The sequence below is a fragment of the Protopterus annectens genome, chromosome 2.part1 (assembly GCF_019279795.1).
Source record: "Protopterus annectens isolate FY-2018-M chromosome 2.part1, PAN1.0, whole genome shotgun sequence".
Taxonomy (NCBI): domain Eukaryota; kingdom Metazoa; phylum Chordata; order Ceratodontiformes; family Protopteridae; genus Protopterus; species Protopterus annectens.
The window spans coordinates 1,812,049,480-1,812,074,226 of record NC_056729.1 but is presented as its reverse complement, the minus strand read 5'-3'; positions in this window follow the sequence as shown (position 1 = coordinate 1,812,074,226).

Here is a 24,747-nt window from a genome sequence, read left to right as displayed (position 1 = left end):
TATACATATGTTTCACAACATCTAACTACATAATTTAACATAACCACTGTTCTCATGTAGTGATTATATTGTGTGTTGAGCCAATTATCATGTTGTCTAGCTTGGATGTTTTGTCATATCACATGGCTACTGTCCACAATATTGTTATATCACTTTCTCCTCATTTTAACAATGACACTTTTTGGCTGATCATATAAATCATTGAATGCAGATAGTACAATCTCTTGATATGAGCATTCATATATTCTTACAAAGATAATGACCTGGTTCGGCCATAGGTAACTCTGTCCATAATGGATGTGTGCCAGTCTCTCTGTAAATTATCATCATAATCATATTGCATTGTGCTATGATATTCTTATGACTGTTCTTTGTGATAGACATTTACTTTGCTTTTCTGTTATGTTTTGCAATTAATCTTGACAAAGCATGAGACCAGTGGTTGTTCTTTGACCTGAAGATGATGAGCGAGTGCTACTCCACTACCAGCATCTTCCAAGGATGACAATGATGATGATGATGATGATGACAGTGACAAGAAACCTGGACATGCCCCTGCCCAAGCCATCATATCTTCACCCCTGAGGAGATGACAACATGACTGGAATCGAGACAATTATCAGGAGAAGACTGGGGAGGTCACGACCAGCATATTACGAACACAGATAATGGACATCATGGGGTCTTTGTTTGAGGATATGACATGAGCTATGTGGGATTCATTCAGGGCAATAGCTCGTGAGGTCATTTGGGAGTCTGAGCCCCATCAGCATAGTCCCTCCCATCCATACGTATTGTCTGTGTGCTCCACTTGTGTTACGTTGCCAACATGGTGATTGCTGTTTCATTGATTGGACTGTATATGCATACCTTGTATCTATCATGCTTATAAAAAACACCACAAAGCCTGGGAGCTAAACCACAAATGTGCTAACTTTATTACAAAGACATAAACATTAAACACTTTTGTCCAAAAGGACTTCTTCAAAATGAATGAATTGTCTTGGAACCAACTTGCTTATATAATCAAAAACTCCTCCCTAACTGAACAATTAACAAATTTCAACTATCAAATTATATTAAATACATCCATATGGACATCATTACAAAATGAAACAATTACAGTCTAAAGCAGGGCGAGTGCAGGTAAAAAAACTTGAACTATTACATACACCTTTCATCTCTAAAACCTATTTCCATGAACATAATAGGAAAAAATATATATACATAGATACACAATCCCTCCCTACTATCTCAACAAGAAAGAAATTACAAATAAATAGTTGGTTAGATAAAATCCACAATTATTGTGGAGAAAAAATACAATAACATGTCATAACAAAGACATTTAATATTAACAGTGCCACTCAAAGACTTGTCTTGCTTATGTGGCATTATTATGTGACATTTACTGCTGTATCAGTGTGTACATGACACACATTAACATATTACACTTTCCACACACATTCAACTATCCATGCATTGTGGCAGTTATCCTGCAACTATTGCTGCAAGAGGTAGCCTGTAAACATGTGTGTTACTGGGGCAGCTGACAGACAACACATGTTGTCCATATTCCATCACTAATAGTGTGATATGCCTTGGAATTGTGTTTTGCCATATCAGGTATGTGCAACAGACAGACATGTCATTCCACATGTGTTCTGGATGACAGCTGAAATGATGTCTTACTGTCCTGATGTGGTGTTGTGTGTCATGGTTTGGCAATACTGAAGCCATGTGGAATCATATACAGGTATATCCTGTCTATGTGCAGTCCTCCTTATCTGACTGCATCAAACAGCAATGTAGCATTAATCTATACACACTGTCACAGATAATACATTCTTTAACAGTACATTATGCTGTGTTTGTTGTATGTTGCATTAATCTGTACACACTGTTACAGATAACACATTCTTTAACAGTACATTATGCTGTGTTTGTTATAAGTAGCATTAATCTCTACACACTGTTACAGATGACACATTCTTTAACAGTACATTATGCTGGGTTTGTTATATGTAGCATTAATCTGAACACACTGTTACAGATAACACATTTGTTAACAGTACATTATGCTATGTTTGTTATATGAAGTGTTAATCTGTACACACTGTTACAGATAACACATTCTTTAACAGTACATTATGCCGTGTTTGTTATATGTAGCATTTCTACATACATTATCTACTGACATCGGTTACACCTTTTGTAAATAGTTGTACACATTAAGTGAATGTACGTGTGTGTGAGTGTATGTGTGTTTGTGTGTGTGTGTGTGTGTGTGTGTGTGTGTGTGTGTGTGTGTGTGTGTGTGTGTGTGTGTGTGTGTGTGTGTGTATGTGTGTGTGCGCTCATAGTTGGATACATACTGACATGTACAAATATTCCGTTGACATGTGAGCATTCACTGAGTTACTGCTGATGTCCTGTAGTGATGCTCACAGGAGTGTCTTCTGCTATATAATGATCATGGTGGTTGACATACACCTGTGTTTCTTTATTTGACATTTGCATGACAGTATACATGTATGTACTTGTAATTTTTATTTTACTTACCTATGCATGTTGATGTGACATGATTGCACATTACTGTGTATGTGTGTTTTATACATGTCCAGTTCTGTGAACATCAGCGACCCATCTGGACATTTGACATGCATTATCCTTTTTGTTAAATGTATTTCTCTGTGGCTTCTACATCACATTGTTTGCTGTACACATGCGTTTGAATTGTGTCAACTTACCTTGTCCTGTTTTATTGTGATGTGGACCCAGGTTGCCCACTTCTCACCCACCTACACATTTAAATATTTTTTTGCAGGTATGTTTGCCTTTAATAAAACTACTGAGCACTGCCATGTATTAATTTGACACAGTGAACATGTGCCACATGTATGACTATTGTACAGTGCAGGGCATGTGCTCACAGGCTGCTGGCTAATGCTTGCAGTATGTCCTTGTTCTCATACTTGTGTGTTACATTGTAACCAGTGTACATTGTGGCCATCATACAGATGTAGGACATGTGCACACAAGCTGCTGGCTAATGCTTGCAGTATGTCCTTGTTCTAATTATACTTGTGTGTTACATTGTAACCAGTGTACATTGTGGCTATCATAAATATGTAGGACATGTGCACACAAGATGCTGATTAATGCTTGCAGTACATCCTTGTTCTCATATGTGTGTGTGTTACATAGTAACCAGTGTACATAGTAGCCATCATACAGATGTAGGACGTGCACACAAGTCGCTGGCTAATGGTTGTGATACATCCTTGTTCTTATTCTACTTGTGTGTTACATTGTAACCAATGCACATTGTGGCCATCATACAGATGTAGGACATGTGCACACAAGCTGCTGGGTAATGTTTGCAATACGTCCTTGTTCTAATTATACTTGTGTTACATTGTAACAAGTGTACATTGTGGCCATCATACAGATGTAGGACATGTGCACACAAGCTGCTGGGTAATGTTTGCAATACGTCCTTGTTCTAATTATACTTGTGTTACATTGTAACAAGTGTACATTGTGGCCATCATACAGATGTAGAGCATGTGCACACAAGCTGCTGGCTAATGCTTGCAGTATGTCCTTGTTCTAATTATACTCAGGGGTTACATTGTAACCAGTGGACATTATGGTCATCATACAGATGTAGGGCATGTACACACAAGCTGCTGGCTAATACTTGCAGTACTTCCTTGTTTTAATTATACATGTGTAAAAAAAACAGATAAAAACTTATTTCCAAAAGCAGGAAAATAGCGTGGTTCAGCTAGCCAGTATAATTACGAAATGAATGTCTCTAGTGCACTTCGAAGTAACTCAAGAATAGCAACAGTCGTAGTTCCAATAGCAGGTTAAATCCTTTATTTTAACAGACAATAGAACTCTCCAAACAAGCGCTTTCACCTGGTTGTACCAGGCTTTATCAAGTTGAATTAAATGAATGCTTTCTGTCCTTTATATACTAAAAGTATTCAGTCATGTGATATTTGCAGCACTTGCTAATTACATTAATTAACAGAACTTCTGCTTGTTAAAAAATGCAGTTTAAAAGTCTAAATGATTCTTAAAGAAATACTAATTCCAAAATTAACATAAATATATACTGACATACATATTCTAAAATCTACCCAGTAGGAACATGTATATGCTCTCAGTAGTTTCATAAAATAAATAAAAATGTTTTGTTTTCATTTTATATGTTAAAAAGTATTTTACATTGTTGAAAAAGTCAGAAACCAAACATTGTTTCTTGGCTTGTTCAAACAAGCTCTCTCCTATATATCCTTTCTATATATAAATAGAAACTTCTATAACAAGTGTCAGGAAAACAAAGCTAGAAATATAGGCAGTGTATATGTAAAAAAAGAGGGGTACCAAATCTCTGTAAGGTGAGAGAGGTAATAATGATGGAAGATAACCATATATGTGTCTGTGGGTGTCTTTCAGCCAATATAGTTAATGTAATTTATCTTTTATTTTTTTTAATACACTCTTCATATAATACTATCGCCAGGATGGTGGGTGGGTGGCATTAACTTAATCTGCCAAAAATTTAGTAGCGATTTTCTGGCTGATTCCCAATCCCCCACCTGGCTTCCCTGTGACGTTAGGCAAATTTAAAAATGTTTATAAAATTATGTAACATTGATTGCAGGCCCCACATTTTTGTGTGCCCAATTACTCTGTTCGTTGTTAGGTTTAACAGGGAAATTTTCCAACAGAAGAAAGGGGTGGCTATGGGTGCCTCATGTGCTTCGTCTTATGCTAACATTGTCCTCTACAGATGGGAGAAGGCCTTTATCCATACCACAAAATGGAAAGAACACATTATATTGTACAAACGTTATCTAGATGATATATGCATTTTATGGAAGGGCAACAAGGAAGAGTTTGGAGAATTTTTTAACTATTTGAACACAACTACTACATTTTTGTCCTTCACACATGAAATCAGTGATTGCTCTTTACATTATTTAGACGTATTGTTGAGTAAGAACACCACAGCAGGTTGCTTTCAAACAAGTATTTATAGAAAAAAGACACACTCTAACACCTTCCTGCATTATGACAGTGGACACCCCCATTACACTAAGAGAAGCATAGTAAAGGGGCAATTTATAAGAGCCTCAAGAATGTCTAGTACAAATGAATTATTTTTGCAAGAGATTAACACACTAGAGGACATGTTCCTGCAAAGAGGATATCCCCACACGTTATTGAAAACACTAGCATTAGAGGTAGCAAACAAAAGAGATTCCCTGTATCCCCCTTTATTGGGAAAAGGAATAGTTACAAAGCAACCTAATAACGAACAGAGTAATTCACTTTTAAAAAACAATTTTGTTCATACTTTTAATGGTGGCTCAGATGTTATTGAAAGCACTATCAACACTTTTTGGCCTATTTTAGCGTTAAATGAAGACATCCATCAGTTTTTACCTGACAATGTAAGCTACACCAGGAAGAGGGACACTAACCTTAAAGGGTTATTTGAATGTAGAAAAGACAACAAAAATTTCAGAAACACAAGAAAATTGGGCACACAAAAATGTGGGGCCTGCAATCAATGTAGTTACATAATAGAAAAGGAGTGTTATTATTTAGCTGCTAGAAAGACATGTTTATACCCCTATGACAGATACACTTGTACTACCAAAGGGTAGTATATCTGGGGCCTGTCTGTCCTGTGACAGTTTTATATAGGGAAGACAGAGAGAATGCACAAAAGATGCATTTATGAGCACCTCAATGACATCGAAAGAAAAGGAGACAAATGCATTTTATAAACATTTTTAAATTGCCCTAACATGCAGCTAAAATTTCTGGTAATTGAACAGGTCAAGCAGGACGCCAGGGGGGATTGGGAATCTCGCCTAGAAAATCGCGAACTAATTTGGCAGATTAAGTTAAATGCCACCCACCATCCTGGCCTTAACGATAGTATTAGCTTGAAGAGTGTATTAAAAATAAATAGAGATAAATTACATTAACTATATTGGCTGAAGACATCCACAGACTTAATATATGGTTCTCCTCTTCCATTATTATTACCTCTCACCTTACAGAGATTTAGCTTTACCTCTCTTTTACAAATAGACACTGCCTATATTCTAAGCTTTGTTTTCCTGACACTTGTTATAGAAGTTCTAATTATATAGAAAGGAAGAGTTATAGAGAGCTTGTTTAAACAAGCTAAGAATACTTAAACAATGTTTGGTTTCTGATTTCTTTCACAATGTAAAATACTTTTTAACATATAAAAATGAACACAAAACATTTTTATTTTGTGTATATATTTTTAAGAAGAATTTTTATGAAACTACTGAGAGCATATACATGTTCCTACTGGGTAGATTTTAGAATATTTATGTCAGTATATATTCATGTTAATTTTGGAATTAGTATTTCTTTAAGAATCATTTAGACTTTTAAACTGCATTTTTTAACAAGCAGAAGTTCTGTTAATTAATGTAATTAGCAAGTGCTGCAAATATCACATGACTGAATACTTTTAGTATATAAAGGACAGAAAGCATTCATTTAATTCAACTTGATAAAGCCTGGTACAACCAGGTGAAAGCGCTTGTTTGGAGAGTTCTGTTGTCTGTTAAAATAAAGGATTTAACCTGCTATTGGAACTACGACTGTTGCTGTTCTTGAGTTACTTCGAAGTGCACTAGAGCCATTCATTTCGTAATTATACTGGCTAGCTGAACCACGCTGTTTCCTGCTTTTGGAAATAAGTTTTTATCTGTTTAATTATACATGTGTGTTACATTGTAACCAGTGTACATTGTGGCCATCATACAGATGTACAGCATGTGCACACAAGCAGCTGGTTAATACTTGTAGTACTTCCTTGTTCTAATTATTTGTGTGTGTTACATTGTAACCAGTGGACATTGTGGCCATCATACAGAGGTAGGGCATGTGCACACAAGCTGCTAGCTAACGCTTTCAGTATGTCCTTGTTCTAATTATACTCAGGGGTTACATTGTAACCAGTGTACATTATGGCCATCATACAGATGTAGGGCATGTACACACAAGCTGCTGGCTAATACTTGCAATATTTCCTTGTTCTAATTATACATGTGTGTTACATTATAACCAGTGCACATTATGGCCATCATACAGATGTAGGGCATGTGCACACTTACTTGTGTGTTACATTGTAACCAGTGTACATTGTGGCTATCATAAAGATGTAGGGCCTGTGCACACAAGCTGCAGATTAATGTTTGCAGTACGTCCTTGTTCTCATACTTGTGTGTTACATTATAACCAGTGTACGTTGTGGCCATCATACAGATGTAGGACATGTGCACACAAGTCGCTGGCTAATGCTTGTGATACATCCTTGTTCTTTTTATACTTGTGTGTTACATTGTAACCAGTGCACATTGTGGCCATCATACAGATGTAGGACATGTGCACATAAGCTGCTAGCTAATGCTTGCAGTATGTTCTTGTTATAATTATACTTGTGTGCTACATTGTAACCAGTGGACATTGTGGCCTTCATACAGATGTAGGGCATGTGCACACAAGCTGCTGGGTAATGCTTGCAGTACGTCCTTGTTCTAATTATACTTGTGTGTTACATTGTAACCAGTGTACATTGTGGCCATCATTCAGATGTAGGACGTGCAGACAAAACACTGGCTAATGCATGCAGTATGTCCTTGTTCTAATTATACTTGTGTGTTACATTGTAACCAGTGTACATTGTGGCCATCATACAGATGTAAGACATGTGCACACAAGCTGCTGGCTAATGCTTGCAGTATGACCTTGTTCTAATTATACCTGTGTGTTACATTGTAACCAGTGTACATTGTGGCCATCATTCAGATGTAGGACATGCAGACAAATCACTGGCTAATGCTTGCAGTATGTCCTTGTTCTAATTATACTTGTGTGTTACATTGTAACCAGTGTACATTGTGGCCATCATACAGATGTAGGACATGTGCACACAAGCTGCTGGCTAATGCTTGCAGTATGACCTTGTTCTAATTATACTTGTGTGTAACTCAGTGTAGCTTTTTCACATCCATGTGCACAACCTGCTATATTTATTATTCTGCACTGTTACATTTTTAACATATTATTACATGTCATTGGTGTCTGTATGTTTATCAGCTTTGCTTTCATGTACATTACATTCATGCCACTGATAGATATACATACACACCTACACCTCTGTGTTCTCATTGCATCTGCACCCTGCTTGATACCTTTCCATTGCCCATGTTGTGCAGTGTGCCATTTGTGTATCTTACCTGTATGTACTGCTCGTTTCTAACCTTTGTCTGCCTGTGTTCTGCTATTTGTTCTATGGGTTTACTTGCTGTGATGACTGTCAATGGAAAAAACTTCAAAGACCAATACACATAAGGTTCAGTTAAGGCACATTTAATAACTTGCTGCAAGGAGACAAAAACATGAAAATACAGGATTTTGCCTAACTACTAACAGGAAGTATGCTATTCTTATACTATTCTACAAGACATGGCCTTCTATGGCTGATGTAATTAAACACAACTTTCAGTATTGTTTTACAGCAGATGTTACTCAGATTTTCTGCTGACATGACTGGATTTATGAAAAACATTTTGAGAAAAACAACCTGGCCTTGGTGGGCCCTAGCCCATTACAAGCTTCTATTGTGTAGTTCTAATACATGTGTTACATTTCAAGGTACTTCTCTAACTTAGGTACAAGCAAATTCTGATTGCAGTTTATATTTTCAAGCAGTCTTTGTTCTAATTATCTATAGCTTCTGCAGCTGTGTATTTTCTCACAGCACAAGCGGAACTCCTTGTCTAAGTCTCATCACATTAATACAAGTGATATTGTTCTATTCATTATTTTCCTGACACAAGCAGAAATTATTTGCTTTCCTGTAAATTTCCAAAGCATAAGCAAAGATTATAGCTGCGCATATTTCATGACAATACAAGGTTAGAAAGCTTCTGCAATTCATACAGATTTATGCAGTGTGAAATAGAATAAATGTGTTAACCCTTTTCAAGCCTTAAATGCACTAAGCATATTACTAATACATACACTAATACATATTTTTCTGACATTTCCCCCCTTTTAATACTTTTATTCTACTTTCAAAATAAGCATAAACAGTTTATTTCTTCCCCTAACCTCATCCCACTTAGGATTTGCAGTTAAGAGAGTCATTCAGTTTAAACTTATGAAAGCATTTTCAATCTTTTAACAGTTCTTCAAACTCAGTACTTTGATATAAGGTTTCAGAAACTGACATGTCTATAAAGTCTTTAATCAGTCTTTTCATGCAGGGGATGTCACAGCAAACACATACTCCCAGTAGGAGCATTCCTACACAAATGGCAATCAGGATGTTCATTAGGATAGTACCCCAACCCCCAAACCATTTCTGGAAAAAGTCCACCAGTGGGTTTGGTCCTGGTTTGGTCATGGCCGACACCTGCTGAATTACCTGAAGGTGATTGTCTATCTCGACTTTATGGTCAGGAATATACGAACAGCACTCCTCCTGGATTAAAGCACAAGTACCACCTCTCACCGCTAGGATGAAGTGATTTTTGAAGCACTACAGTTCTCATGGCATTCAGTTCATCAGTCACCAAGAGGAAAAGTTGCATTGCTCATTACTTCGAGAAGTTTTGACAGTTTTCTCAGCTCCCAGATCAATTTCACTACTCCATATGCTGGTAATATGCCTGCCCACGATATAACACTATCACTCAAGTCCATGTGTGTCAGTCCATTGCCTATAGAATGATGGTTTTTCCAATGCGCATTGATTTGCCACACTGGATTCACAGGTTTCTTGATGACTTCTCGGACACTCCGAATTTTTCCTCGAGGCAAAACTGCAGTGCGTCGTATGGCCGGAACCAGGTAACCCAAAAAACAACTGCCGGACCAATTCTCAGTTAACCACTTGTATGCCTTTCTGCCACATACAAAATAGCAGTCCTCTACTTTAGTAGCAACTTTGCTATGAATATACACTTGCCCTGCATGAAACATTTTTCTATCAATTATAGACAGTTGTTTATAAAGAACAGAATTATGTTTTACTTCATTAATTGTTTTGTGCATCAATTCAAGAAATTAATCATAGTTTGTTTTACAGTAAGAACCTGCATTGTTAGCTTTAGTTTAACATTTATCATTAACAGTCACATTGCAATTGCTCCAACCCACCTGAACAGTATCATTTTTATAAAAACACACAGTTCCCTTTTGTGGAACAGACAAGTGCAATACTATTTTATCTTGTGATGTAATGGTTGAGGTATCATAAATCAAGTTTTCCCAGGTCTCGTTGACACCTAGTGGGACTGTAGTCATTAATAACACCCCGTATGCTGTCGGCAAAGCTGTGCAAATTCAGCAATTTGAAACATTGAAAGTCTCAGCATACACATATTTAATTGCCTGGTAATTGTTGAAGATTGGATGCCAGTCTATGAGTAACACTTCACGTTTATTCAGTTCAGTTTGTGTGGCTGGAAAAAGGAATGGCCACAACAAAAAGATTATTGTCACTAGTACAGTTAACAGGATGATTATGCAATACTTCGGAGGAAATGGTTGTTCTGCATTCCTGTTTTTTATGGATTCTATAATTTTTGCTTTTGACATGTGACAAGATTTTTGTCCAATTCAAAGTTCTTAACTAGTTTGCCGTGCATCAGGTGGATCCACGAGGCACTCTCTGCGATCTTGACTGCAGTGGGTGTTAACAGAAGCACTTGATATGGACCTTCCCACTTTGGTGACGTCCAATTCTTCTTCTTTATTGTCTTCACCCAGATCCAGGTACCTGGAACCACTGCCAATTCTGATGGTCTGGTTTGTTCTTTATCTGAAACAGAATTTGACTGCAACAGATGTTTAGAATTCAACAAATTTCTCATATACTCTGCTAGTGTGCAGTTGGCTTCCTGGTCTGCGGGCATGAGAGGTTTCCACTGAGGTATATAATAAGCCCTTCCAAATAGTTTTTCAAAAGGAGTCAATCCTTTTGCATTTGGAACAGTTCTTATGCTCAACAGTGCCAGGGGCAGACAGTACACCGAATTTCTCTGTGTTTCTTCTATTAACTTTCTTAGCTTACTCTTTAAAATCCCATTATGCCTCTCTACTAACCCTGCAGATTGTGGATGATATGCACAATGATTTTTTAAAGAAATACCAAAATGTTTACTTAACTATTGTATGGTTTGGTTCACAAAGTGTGTACCGTTGTCACTGTAGATCCTTTCCGGAATGTCGAATCTAGGGATGATTTCTTTAGCGAGAACTTTTGCTACGGTAGCCACATCTGGATTTTTAGTCGGAAAGGCTTCCACCATATATACAATGACAAGACAATACTTTTTAGTTTTACATTTGTTCAATTCTATGAAATCCATACAGATAGTATGAAACGGATATGGTGGTGTAGGAAAACTCCCTTGCTTGGGCTTTAACGCCCCTTGTGCATGATGTTTGTTACAAACATGGCACATTAAACAAAATTTTTTAGAGTAGTTTAAGAATCCATATGTCGTGAACACTCAGTTTACCAGCTGTATCATCCCCCCCTGTTGAGACATGGCATTGCCCATGGCTCAACAAAGCTGCATATCTAAGCAAATTAGATGGTAATATCGGTTTCCCTTCTTTAGAGATGTACAGCGCCTTTTTGAGAATTGCTCCTCGTTTTACCCATCTTTGTTTTTCAGCTTGCGTAGTAAGTGTCTGCATTGTCTTTAACATTTCTAAGTCTGAAATCTCAGAGGGTTGTAATTCCTCATTCAAAAGAAATACTTCTGAAGCTGCCTGTTTTACAGCTGTATCAGCTCTCGCATTACCTTTTGAAATCCTATCCTGTTGCTTGGTATGAGCTGTGCATTTACAAATAGCTACTTTCTGAGGTAACTGAATAGATTCTAAAAGATCTAAAATAAACTGTGCATGATTGATTGGTTTGCCAGTAGATGTTATCATTCCTCGATTTTTCCACTGTTGCGCAAAAACATGTACAGTAGAAAAAGCGTACTGGCTGTCAGTAAAAATGTTCACACATTTACCCTTTGCTAAGGTACATGCCCATGTCAAGGCAATCAATTCTGCTGCCTGTACAGATAAATTGTGTGGTAAGGGTTTCACTTCTCTAATCTCAGTATCAGAAACTACTGCATATCCTACTAGGTTCTGTCCTGCAGGACCCCTTTTGCATGAGCCATCCACATAGAATGTCACCTCGACATTATCCAAGGGGACATCCGTAAGATCTTTTCTAGGTAGTGTCTTTTGCTCAATCGCCTACAGGCAGCTATGTGGTGTGTCATCTGCAGGGGTTGGGAGCAAGGTAGAAGGGTTCAAAGTCGTGCATCATTCAATTATCATATGAGGTTGGCTCAACAATATAGTCATACAGGAAAGATGCCTAGCAGGGGAAAGATATGCTACTTTCTCTTGCAGTAAAATAATTGCAACTGCATGAGGCACTCTCAATGTGAGAGGGTGGAACAAAACTACTGAGGCCGAAGCCTGTACTGTCATTGCAGTTGCAACTACTGCTTGTACACAGTGGGGTAAAGACCGTGCCACTGGGTCTAGTTGTGATGAATAATAAGCAATAGGGCATTGCTTGTCCCCATGCTGCTGTGTTAACACTGATGTCATATAACCTTGCTTACAATCTACAGTTTGGAAAAAATGTTTATGATAGTTTGCTAAGCCCAAAACTAATGAGGACGCTATTAACTGTTTCAGTTTGCAGAAAGCAGATTCTGCTTCTGGTGTCCATTGTAATAAATCCTGTGCTGCCAAAGGCTTTTTATATATCAAGTTAGTCAGCGGTGCAGATTTCAAGGCATAGTTTGGAATCCAGCTCCGGCAAAAATTAGTCGTACCCAGGAAGGACATCATTTCCTTCTTGGTATTGGGTTTTGGTGCTTGTAAAATCGCTACTTTTCTGTCCTCATCTAATGTCCTGCCCTCTTTGGATATTACATATCCTAGGTATTTAACTTGTTTTTTCCAAAGCTGCAGTTTATTTTTGTTTACTTTATGTCCTTCAGTGGCTAAAAATTGTAATAGCGCTATGGTATCTTCTTTGCAATCTTGTTGGGTGGGGGCCGCCAGCAGGATATCATCAACATAAAGTAAAATATGACTACCTCTTGGTGGGGTAAATCCTGCCAAGTTGCTTGCCATTTCTTGTGAGAATATTGTCGGACTTTCACAATATCCCTGTGGTAGTCACGTATATGTATACCTTTTCCCCTGAAATGTGAATGCAAACCAGTATTGGCTGTCAGGGTGCATCAGTATCGAAAAGAATACATTGCTGATATCTACCACAGAAAAATATTTCTGTTGAGGTTTTAAATTATTCAACAGGGTGTGTGGGTCTGGCACCGTAGGTGCCTTGGTATTACTGCGTCATTTACAGCTTGTAAATCTTGGACCATACGCCACTCTCCATTTGCTTTCTTAACAGGAAATTAGGGTGTGTTACATGGTGAATCAGGAGATTCCACCAGCACCCCTTCCTTAAGTAAAGCTGCTATAATAGGTTTGATTCCTACCTCTGCATCTTTTCTTAAGGGATACTGTCTTTTCTGTGGTCTAAATGCTGACTTTGGCGTGATAGTAACTGGTCCCACTGTATGAATAAGTCCTACATCTGACTTTCCTGTTGACCAGAGAGTCTCTGGTATATTCTGTAAGGCATTCTCTTCCTCCTTTAATAGGAGTGCTAATCAGCTGTCCTTGCTAGACTGCAAGTGCACGGCTGGGTGGGTCTGGGTTATCCAATTCAACTTCTGCACTTGTATTCCTTGTTCTGACAGTTCAAACTCGGTCTGTTTCTCCCATCTCGTGACTTTTTCTCCTAGGTCTACCCATTTTACATTCTTGTCCTTAGTTAAGCTAACATGTGGTAATAGATTAGATTTATAGAGTGCAAAGAACTCCCTGGGCAATGAACGGCTGGCTACACTGTTCTCTTCTGTGTCCCAGTACAGATTACGCAGTATTAATCTGTTTGCACGATTTCTAAACAATTCTTGCTCATATTCCTTATCAGGTCCTGGTGTATTACAATAATACAGAGTACAGTGCAACAAATGTTGTTTGTCAGTGTCAAGGTAGGGGAACTTGCTGATGGCTACATTCATCAACTCTTCGGTCACTGCCCCTGGACCAGTCGTAACCAAGTCTTGGCTGTACCAATAAAACATTTTACCCTCCGATTGCACTTCAAAGGTATTAATTTGTCACTGTGCTTCCATACCCTGCATAGTCGGAACTACTGCTATACCAAATAGCTGCATAAGGTCTCTGCCCAAGATGTTTACTGGGCATTTTGCAGAAAGAACAATTTTACTTTTCTGGGTCAATCCTGAAACAGGATCAGTTATTGCAATATTATGGGAGAGTGGCTCCCGATACAGCTGTCCATTAGCTGCTTTCACTAGTACATAATCAGGTGACTCTGAATTCTCTGGCAGTTTGGAGGGATGTATCAGGGTCCGTGATGCCCCTGACTCACACAAGAATTTGACTTCCCTCCCTTCTACCAGGAGTGTAACTTCTGGTTTCGTGTCTGCTAAATAGAGCTCTAAGCTCAATAAAGCTAAATCCAATATTTAATTTTCTTTACTATCCGTAACTTCCTGCACTTCCTCTATTTCTTCTGTCACATCCTCTACTCCCTCTATCACATTCTCATTTGTCATTTCTCTGCTATCCCCTTCTAGTGATTCTTGACTATCATATAGTCAGTCCTCACCTGCCTTGTCTTCTGTGGTTGCCTATTTGTTTTTCTTGCAATCCCTTGCCAAGTGTCCCTTTTTACTGCATTTGAAACATTCACCCCTTTTCTTTCACCCTTCAAAGTCCTCTGTTCGCTGATCAGATTGTTTGTTTCCCTGGGCATTTCTCTTGCCCTTTTCCAGGACTGTACTACATAAACTTCTGCTCCATCTTCTACAGAAAATACTTGGGCTTTCTTTTTCTTTTTGCTATTATTACCCATTTTGTTCTACCCTTTTAACCATTACATAACTCCTTATTTTTAACGTGGTACCACGGATTTTGTTATAGTCTCTTCAGAATGACTGCCTACCTGCTCTGTTTCCCTGATCTATGACAAGACAGTAATCTTTTCTGTCCCTGACTTGTAAAAAATACAGTCCTGACAAAAACAATACAAATCTAGTCCCTAATCTAAAACAGAAAAAAGGTAGATTCACCTTGCCTGAGCCTTCGTGATTGATCACCTGGTTCGTGAAAAACCCATCCTTCAGTCACAGATCAGAAAGTGGCTGGCATCTTTTGTACGACAATTCAGTCGGATGGCTTTTCAAATAAGAAGAACCAGCATGGTTTCTTCCCCGTACGGTTTCAAGCCACCTAGCCTGTCTGATCCGAGGCGAAGTGAGGGTTTCCGGTCCGAAAGACCAATCTGTCAAAGGAAAAAACTTCAAAGACCAATACACGTAAGGATTAGTTAAGGCACATTTAATAACTTGCTGCAAGGAGACAAAAACATGCAAATACAGGATTTTGCCTAACTACTAACAGGAAGTATGCTATTCTTATACTATTCTACAAGACATGGCCTTCTATGGCTGACGTAATTAAACACAACTTTCAGTATTGTTTTACAGCAGATGTTACTCAGATTTTCTGCTGACATGACTGGATTTATGAAAAACATTTTGAGAAAAACAACCTGGCCTTGGTGGGCCCTAGCCCGTTACAAGCTTCTATTGTGTAGTTCTAATACATGTGTTACATTTCAAGGTACTTCTCTAACTTAGGCACAAGCAAATGCTGATTGCAGTTCGTATTTTCAAGCAGTCTTTGTTCTAATTATCTATAGCTTCTGCAGCTGTGTATTTTCTCACAGCACAAGTGGAACTCCTTGTCTAAGTCTCATAACATTAATACAAGTGATATTGTTCTATTCATTATTTTCCTGACACAAGCAGAAATTATCTGCTTTCCTGTAAATTTCCAAAGCATAAGCAAAGATTATAGCTGCGCATATTTCATGACAATACAAGGTTAGAAAGCTTCTGTAATTCGTACAGATTTATGCAGTGTGAAATAGAATAAATGTGTTAACCCTTTTCAAGCCTTAAATGCACTAAGCATATTACTAATACATACACTAATGCATATTTTTCTGACAATGACCTTCTCTTCCTCTTTCACTATGTTTGCCTTTCCTTCTTTTCTTAAAAAAATGGGGCCTATCCCCCCCCCAAAAAAAAAAAAAAAATATATATATATATATATATATATATATATATATATATATAAATATATATATATATATATATATATTATCCATGCCTCTCTAACTTTCCCTCAGATTTTCCTATTTCAACATCCCTCTTGTATCTCTTTTCACCCCCTACCCACATTTTCTTTTCTATGTCCCACTTTCTTTGGGTGTGTGTATTACTTGTGTTCCTCATGCAAATCCCCAAAATATTGTCAGCAAATGTTAGCTGTGATGCTGTGGCTATGATTGCCCTTTGTATTTATTTATTTTTTATTTTATTTTATTGCAGCTTTGAAGTGCATATTTTTTGTTAGTGGATGAATTAGAGAAATATATATAGTTGTTTGTGACATGTCTGGGTCTATTCCTGAAAATCTATGTTACGAATGCCATGCAGCTTTCATTGGGATAGCTGGCATTTTTTTGTTTGGCATCATAATGAAGTTAGCTACATTCTCTAGCTGTCCTTAACCTTACAGTATAGATTATGTTACATATATGTCTGTATAACTATCAGGATGCTTGAATTGGGATTATCTTTCTGTAACTTTGTTACTATACAACGTAACTGGACAACCATTTCTTATCACTTGCAGATTTGTTTAGTGTGGGGCTCATAGTGCAATACTCCATTATGCAATGATCTTTTCTGAGTTTCTTGTTGTACATTTACATATTACAGTGTTATCCATGCAAGTTTTAGGGTTTTTGATATTGTAGTAATGCACCAGATTCTGTGAGCTTTATGGAATCTGTCTCCATATATGATTCATTAACCGGCAATTGGTGGCTGAGTGGATTTAGTAGTAATTGAGGGTCATTGCATACTATTCTGGTTAGGCTATAATATCAAAGATGGTATCTTATTAACTGGGATACTTATTTTCTGATGGATAAAAATGTTATTTCTAATAAGATCTGATGAAGTCTTGTATAGAACGAAAACATGCCCCCGGATTCATGAATCCTCCGTGTAAGACTTAATAAGTCTTACTCGGAGGCTGCAGTTGAATGGTATGACGTCAGCGTGCCATGAATATTCATGAGGGCACTCTGACTCAACCGTAAGTCTTACATGGACCGTGTAGGAAAGCAGGGGGTGTGTCCGACAGCCGAGCAGTCTAAATGTCCACGCCCCTGCAAGGGTTGGAAAAGTAAAATGAAAACACACAAGAGCAAGTCTGCTCAAATGTCCTTGCACCCAATACCACACTCCCTAACATTGTAAACCCCCATCACAGTTATAAAAAGTAAAACATTAATTTTATTTTTTTTAAATTCTCGAAATAGCTGCCCGTATTTGCATGTGTGTGTGCAGTTGTGCCCATTGCTTAGCTGCAGTTAGCAATTCAGACATGGAAGAGCATAAGAAAGAATGTTTATGCAAATCACACCAAATAATAGCGTAATGGTAGAGCATTCACACAAAGAGGAGGCATTCAAGGCTCGAGTCCCACCACTCCCCTTCTTATTTACATTTCAAATCAGTATATGAAATAATACCTGACATATATGATTAAAATATTAGTAAAAAGCAGTGAAATGGCTTATGTATCAGTGAAGAAAATATATATTTTTAAAGGATCCTGATATAGAATTGCCCGCAGTTAAGCAGCGCTGTACCCAGCGCAATAGAGTTGCCCATAGTTAAATAGCACTTTAACCAGCACAATAGAGTTGCCCAGAGTTAAATAGCACTGTACCCAGCGCAATAGAGTTGCTCATAGTTAAATAGCGCTTTAACCAGCACAATCTGTTTGCATGGACGTGCGCGCTGCACCAACCAGGGCACCGTAGGGCAACGTGGAGCAACATAGAGCAAAGTTGCTTAAACACAGCCACACCCCCTAGCCTGTCTGGACAGTATTAAAATAAAATGAATAACAAGGTTCGAACCCAGGACTCTGTGCACCATAATCAAAGTACTGAACCATTAAGCCATGACAGCTTAGGAGAAGCAGCCACTGTTAACATACATATACTTAGAAATGGTAGATTAACCATTACTAAGCAGGTCTGCAGTCAGCTGAGAATTTTCAAAAATGGCCAATCACAAAAAAGTGCGGGAAATGCGGCATATATAAGCCCCATAGGTGGGAATACTCACCATAAATGATTGTAGCTCACATCTGCAGTAAGAATGGCTGGTGCTGGAGAGGGTACACGCTTCAGAGCACAACATTGGGGCATCGAGGAGTCAAAATACATGGTTTGGCTCCTTGTCCACCGTCATGAGTCAAGACTCCTGCAAGGCCAGTTCCAAGGGATGGAGTACAAGGCAGAGGCTTGGAACCAGTTAGCTCATGACCTCACCAGTGCCACAGGCATTCCTCGGACTGGTGAGCAGGTCCGTCACCACCATGCAGACCTGAAGAGATGGAAGCAGGACCGCCTGAACCAATGGATACAGGAGGCCCGTGGGATGCAAGATGCCCCACAACTGAGTAGGTAGCCATGGAATGCAGTATGTAAGAACTGATAATTGATTCTGTATAATGTATAGGTATGTCTCAATATCCCTTCATTTACTTCACAGCTGCAGGTGACCGTGCTGTGAATCAGCAAGCCTATGCAGATAGGCTGCTAAGGCTGTGCCATCAGGCAGGTTAGTGATTATTCTGCATGTATTGTTATATAAAATAGGGGAGAGAGCATGAAAGAAAGTGCTGTAGTCCAATAATACAGCCATAAAATGCCCTGAATAAGTCCTCTGCATGTACTGTCATATAAAAAAGTCAGAGAGACAGAAAAAAAGACTGTAGTAACCTATTAAGAAAGGTAAAATATGTCCGGAATAATATCTCTGCAGGTGCTGTCATATAAAATAAGTGAGCGAGCCAGAAAAAGAGTGTTCTAACCTATTAATAATGGTATAATATGTCTTAAATATGTCTTCCATATGCACTGTTATATCAAATAAAGGAGCGAGCCTGTGGAAAAGTGTGTTATGTAATTAATAAAGGTATAAAACCCAGAGTATGTCTGTGTCACTTACTTTGAAATGTTGTACCCTTGCATTATACAAATAGTACTGTTTTAATAAGTGCAGGCAACCCAGAGTTGTGCAGTCCCATGAAGCATATATACAGTCCTCAACAGTCACTTACGGATGGCATGCATAAGTAAATCTGGCACACGTATAGCATGTTAATTTGTTCCCCAGAAATGTGAGTGTGCTTCAAGAAATGCAGGGTTCTGTACAAATTGAAGTGAAAATGTCATGTGAAAACATCCAGATATGTAGATAAAGAAATATAAATGAAATCAAGAAATATGTAGCAGTAACATCTGCATCATGGACAGTTAGTATGTCAGATATAGGTCAGGTATATATTGAACTAGTCAAACCCATTACACAACCTAATGCATGTTGGCAAGTGTAATAATACATGTAGGGGATATACACTTGCAGTCACTAGGAATGTAGTGTAGACTAAAAGTACTTATAAGATGTTAATCGAGTTTTCTTTCTACACCCTGCTGTATGTGCATAAACCATGCAATTCCACACCTCAATGGGTATGTGTAATCTCAAATATTTGTTGGGAAATATGTCCTATTGTTCTATAAATATTTGCATTCACTTTGATGCATGTGCCATGTTCAAACACCACAATCATGGTGGCCTGTTGCTACCAATCATCCCTGCATGCTGTTGGAATATCCACTGTCATTCAATATATGCATGTGTTATGCTTGCTGTTCAACTGTTGGAACCTTGGTGTGTTGGGTTAATGTGAATATTACTGCATGCTGTTACAACTAATCTGGAATGCTGTTGTTTATGTTGTAATTAAACACACCTAATAACAGAACATATGGGAAGGCCGGTCCCAGCGGACCCACCTGTCCCTCCTCAGCTGGCAAGTGCACCTAGCACCAGCAGGTCCGGTGCCCAGCCCGGGCTCCCCTCCTCTGTTGGTCCTGTGCCACCTTCAGGTGAAAGTGCTGCAGGGGATGGGGCTTGTCCCCCCGTGCAAGCATGGGTGGAGAAGGGCCACCTGTCACCCTTTGAAGGGTCTGGGCTGTGGTGCATAGGGAGATCCAGCGTTCAGTCACTGATCCCCTATGCCATCTCACGGGTGAGCCTGCCCATCCTATGCAGCCCCCAGCACAGCCACCCTCGGGGCTGTGAAGGTGCAGTGGTAACTGCCCATGGGTGGGCTGTGGGCTCATGGGCTTGCGATTTCCAAACATCCGTCCCCGTCAATTGTGTTCACCCACCCCATGTGTCATACACCACCCCTGTATGCGTCTTGTTTGTCTTGTCTGTTAACCTCCCCAACCTACCTTCCCAAACATACCTACTTCCTCTACCTCACTTTCCACTCTCACCTGAAAAAAAAAGGGCAATCTGTACCCACAAAAAAATTATGCCCCATACATAGCTGCCTATTTCACACACATGTCCGCTGGACATGTAAACTGATAATTATAATTGGCAGTACAACAAACTTTGTTGTCCTCACCCCTCTCCCAGGGGTGGAAGGTTTCAAATATCACTCCAAACTTATTGCATATGCACAGCTGTTGCTGGTAAAGAAATGGGCAGCTATGGACCTTCCCTACACCCGTCCTGCACATCCCGAGCTTGTTTACCTACTGTCTGTCCCTCTTTGTGCACCCTTTTTCACCACTTTCCTATCTCCCCATTTTCTTTTCTTTAAAAGAAATTAGCGCGGGGGTTAGCAGGAGTAAGCACTTTTAAGCAGTAGTAAGTGGGTTTAAGCAAGTGTGCACATGTGTGCGCTTAGCTAAGCATCGCTAAGCATTGCACAAACCCACGCAAACCTGCTTACAACTGCTTAAAATTGCCTTAGTCACTCTATGTCAGGGCCCATGTTCTGCTCAGCAGCAAAACAAAAAAACCTCTGCCAGTCTTGAACCCCAGATCATTGACACAATAAACTGCATGAATTACCACTAAGCCACAGCAGATATACAAATAACTTGGTGCTGAAATAAATGTATCATGCATTACAATGATGGAATGTAAATGGAAATTAGGAATGGCATAACACAAATCCTGTTCTGTTCTGTTCTGCTGTTCTGTGTTGAGCAGCCTGTGCTAATGTCAACACAAACAAACCACAAGCTGTTCAGACGTGAGTAACTTAATAATTACAGTATAGCAGTACACAAACAGTGCATGTGCCACAGGAATACATTGCAATAACCACATTTGTATGGCAGTTAATTGTCTAATTCAGAAAGAAAGTACATACTCCCATGTAGCCTGTGTTAGCATTTGGAGGGGTGAGTACATGTCTACATTGAGAAGTGTGTACTGGAAGCAGCAACATTCAGGTTTGAGTACAACATGCATATCACTGGCTACAACCCTAGCTTCAGATAAGAGACGAATACCAACCTTCTGACTGACACAATGGTGTCCAGAGCAAACAAGCATGGGCCCCACCTTGGAAAGCTGAAAGGGCTATGCCTACCTAACCTAGCATTTTATAGCAGTGGGCTGCAATCACAGTGAGTACTGCAATCACCACACAGCAGGCTGCATGCAATTACTGAATGGTGGGCAGCAATTGGTGCAGAGGCTGTCACATGCACATGTGCAAATACCTAGAAAAGCAGGCTGTACCTGCTGTCCACACATGCAATAATATCATTGCAGGAACAGGGAGATAGAGAGCGAGAGTGAGAGAGAAACAGAGACACAGACAGAGACATGGAGAAAAGAGACAGAAACAGTGGTAGAAACAGACACAGAAACAGACAGAGAAATCCCAAAACAAACAACCAAAATAAAAAAAAATAAGAAAAAAAAAATAGCAAAACTGTAACAACAGACGGAGCAGGGAAAACAAAGGTAAGGTATGTAAGACATATGTATGTGCCGGCATGTACTAGATGTTCCTGAAGAGTACTCTACACACTGCAAATCATCCATATGTGGCAGCAGTACATATCCATCTGTATCTGCACATGTGCAATAGGGCATGGGACATACTGCAACTGTTAGTGAAGGGTGGACACATATATGTCATTGAAGGTTGTTATGTGCATATATCTATGTAGGTCGTGTGAGGCATAGAAAACAGCATGCAGTGCTGATATATGTCATGTGGTGGTTGAACGCTGTGGGACTGATTTGTCAGATCTGCTGTGTTACAGCCAGTGAGGCCTACTAAAGCTACATGGGCTGAGGACACCAAAATGCATTTTGCACAACACTGTGCAATATAATCACATAACTGTACATCCCACAACTGTTGCATAAGTGATATTCCCACCATGAAAGGTGGACTGTACATGTGCCTATATGTACATCCATATGTACAGCAATGGATGTGTACATGTATGTGTATGGATATGTATATATATATATATATATATATATATATATATATAGAGAGAGAGAGAGAGATACACACTGGGTCATATGTATTGCAACAGGTGTGTGGTGACCAAGGCATGGACTGTAGACAAGTGCTGATACTGCAGTGCCATTCCTCCTTTCCAAAACACTGTACCCATTAACTACCACATAGGTAGAAATCAAACTAACACTGAAGGTGTGATATGGGAACATGGGACACAGGTGGACAGTAGCCTCCCCTTTGATAAAGACAGTGCCTCACTAGACTTGTAATCTATGTGGTATGTGTCATGACAACAGGTGTGTCATGTAAGGATATATAGGTCAGTATTCCCCTCTACTCATCACAATGTCCCGTGTAGTATGTACCTCACATGACATCTACAGCAAGTGGAAAGGCCACAGACATACCTCACAAAGGGTAATACTGGCCTCAAACAGATGCCCTATGCAGACTGACTCACAAAACCACAGCTAGACTGTATTGCATACAGCCCACACAGAGGTGACCTCTGCCAGATTTACAGAGGTATGTAAGACCCATAGCTGTGTGACAACTACCATGGCAACATATCACAGACCCTCTGGGCTACATGCTCTAGAGCCCTAAACCTCATCAGCTCACTAAACAGCACATGCTGGAGGGATAGGTTCCTATCTCAGAGATATGCCATACTCTGGAATAGACCACCTAGCAATAGCAAACTAGGCTCCTCATTAACAGTTGTCATAAAAACCCCTGATGATTGTTTGGGAGATTGGTAATACACCCCAGGAATCCCCTCTGTGGTTCTGGTTGACAGGGGCAGGTGAAATCAAAGTACATGTGTGGCAAAGGCCAGGATAGCATATGGCTAGGCTGCTGTAGTCCCTAGGGCCAACAGCATCTCACCTACCTATGACACTATGCACTCACACATGTACTCAATGCAATACCTGCTATGTGAGGTTGAATAAGTGTAACACTGAATGTGTACAAGGTCCGTGAAGGTGTGATAGCGTAGTGTGAAGTTGTATCTGACATGGTAGTGTCTATCCTAGCTGTGAGGCCAGCAAAAGATGTGTATGTTATTGTTAGGCAGACATAGTACTATGGCATATGATGTGACGTAGTTTCTTGTTGACGACTGTGGTATCCCATCGTAGGCTAAAGCAATACATGTATGCTTAGTGAGTGGTACTGCTGGTGAATCTAACTCCCATATGAACTGTAGTACTACCTGAAGCTGTAGGCCTAAACAGCACAGTATGGTGTGTGTTCACATTGCTTGGAAACACTGCCATGCGTGTTTCCTGTAGTCTGCACAGAGGACATAACTCAGGCATAAGGGTTTGTAAGTAGTGGCACACAGTACTTTATGGTACACAGGTAAAGCTCATCTGTGTTGGCATACAGTCATGTGTTGCATGTTTGTCTGATGTGTGCGTAATTATGCCTGTACCATGGCCGCAATCATATGTGTGTTACAGGGTATACGTGTGTATCTAGCAACATATATACTCTGTAACAGCAGTATGCCACCTATTTTAACAACTGTGAACATATGTTAGGCAGGGCTATGGCATCAACGACTAGGGTGGTTTACTGGTTCTACTGTAACTGTACTTTACATTCATTGCAATGGATGACATCTTTGTTTGTGCATTAGCGTAATATATACCCCTGTGGCGAGGTTGTGCATTGTATCACAAACACTGTGCCAGGTACTGTTGTATAGTGGTTTGATATATAGAGTGTGCCAGGCACTGTTAGTCAGTTGTGGGCTGAGAACCAATATGTGGTACTGAACGTGTGTATCCTGTGACAGACAAACGGATGGTATATATGGCAGTGAAGTAATATCTGTGGTTAAGGTTGTAAAGTGTGCCACAGGACTCGCTCACACATATTGTTCATTTCTCTTTCAGCCTGATGGCCCACCAACGTAACTCATCTTACACAGCAGAGGAGGAAGAGGTGATTCAGCAAAGCCTGGTGCAGCACTACACACTGTTGTTTTCCAGAGGCAGCCAGCACCAGCATGAGCGGACTGCACTGTGGCAAGACCTTGTTCGTCGGGTAAATGACATAGGCATGCATAACTGG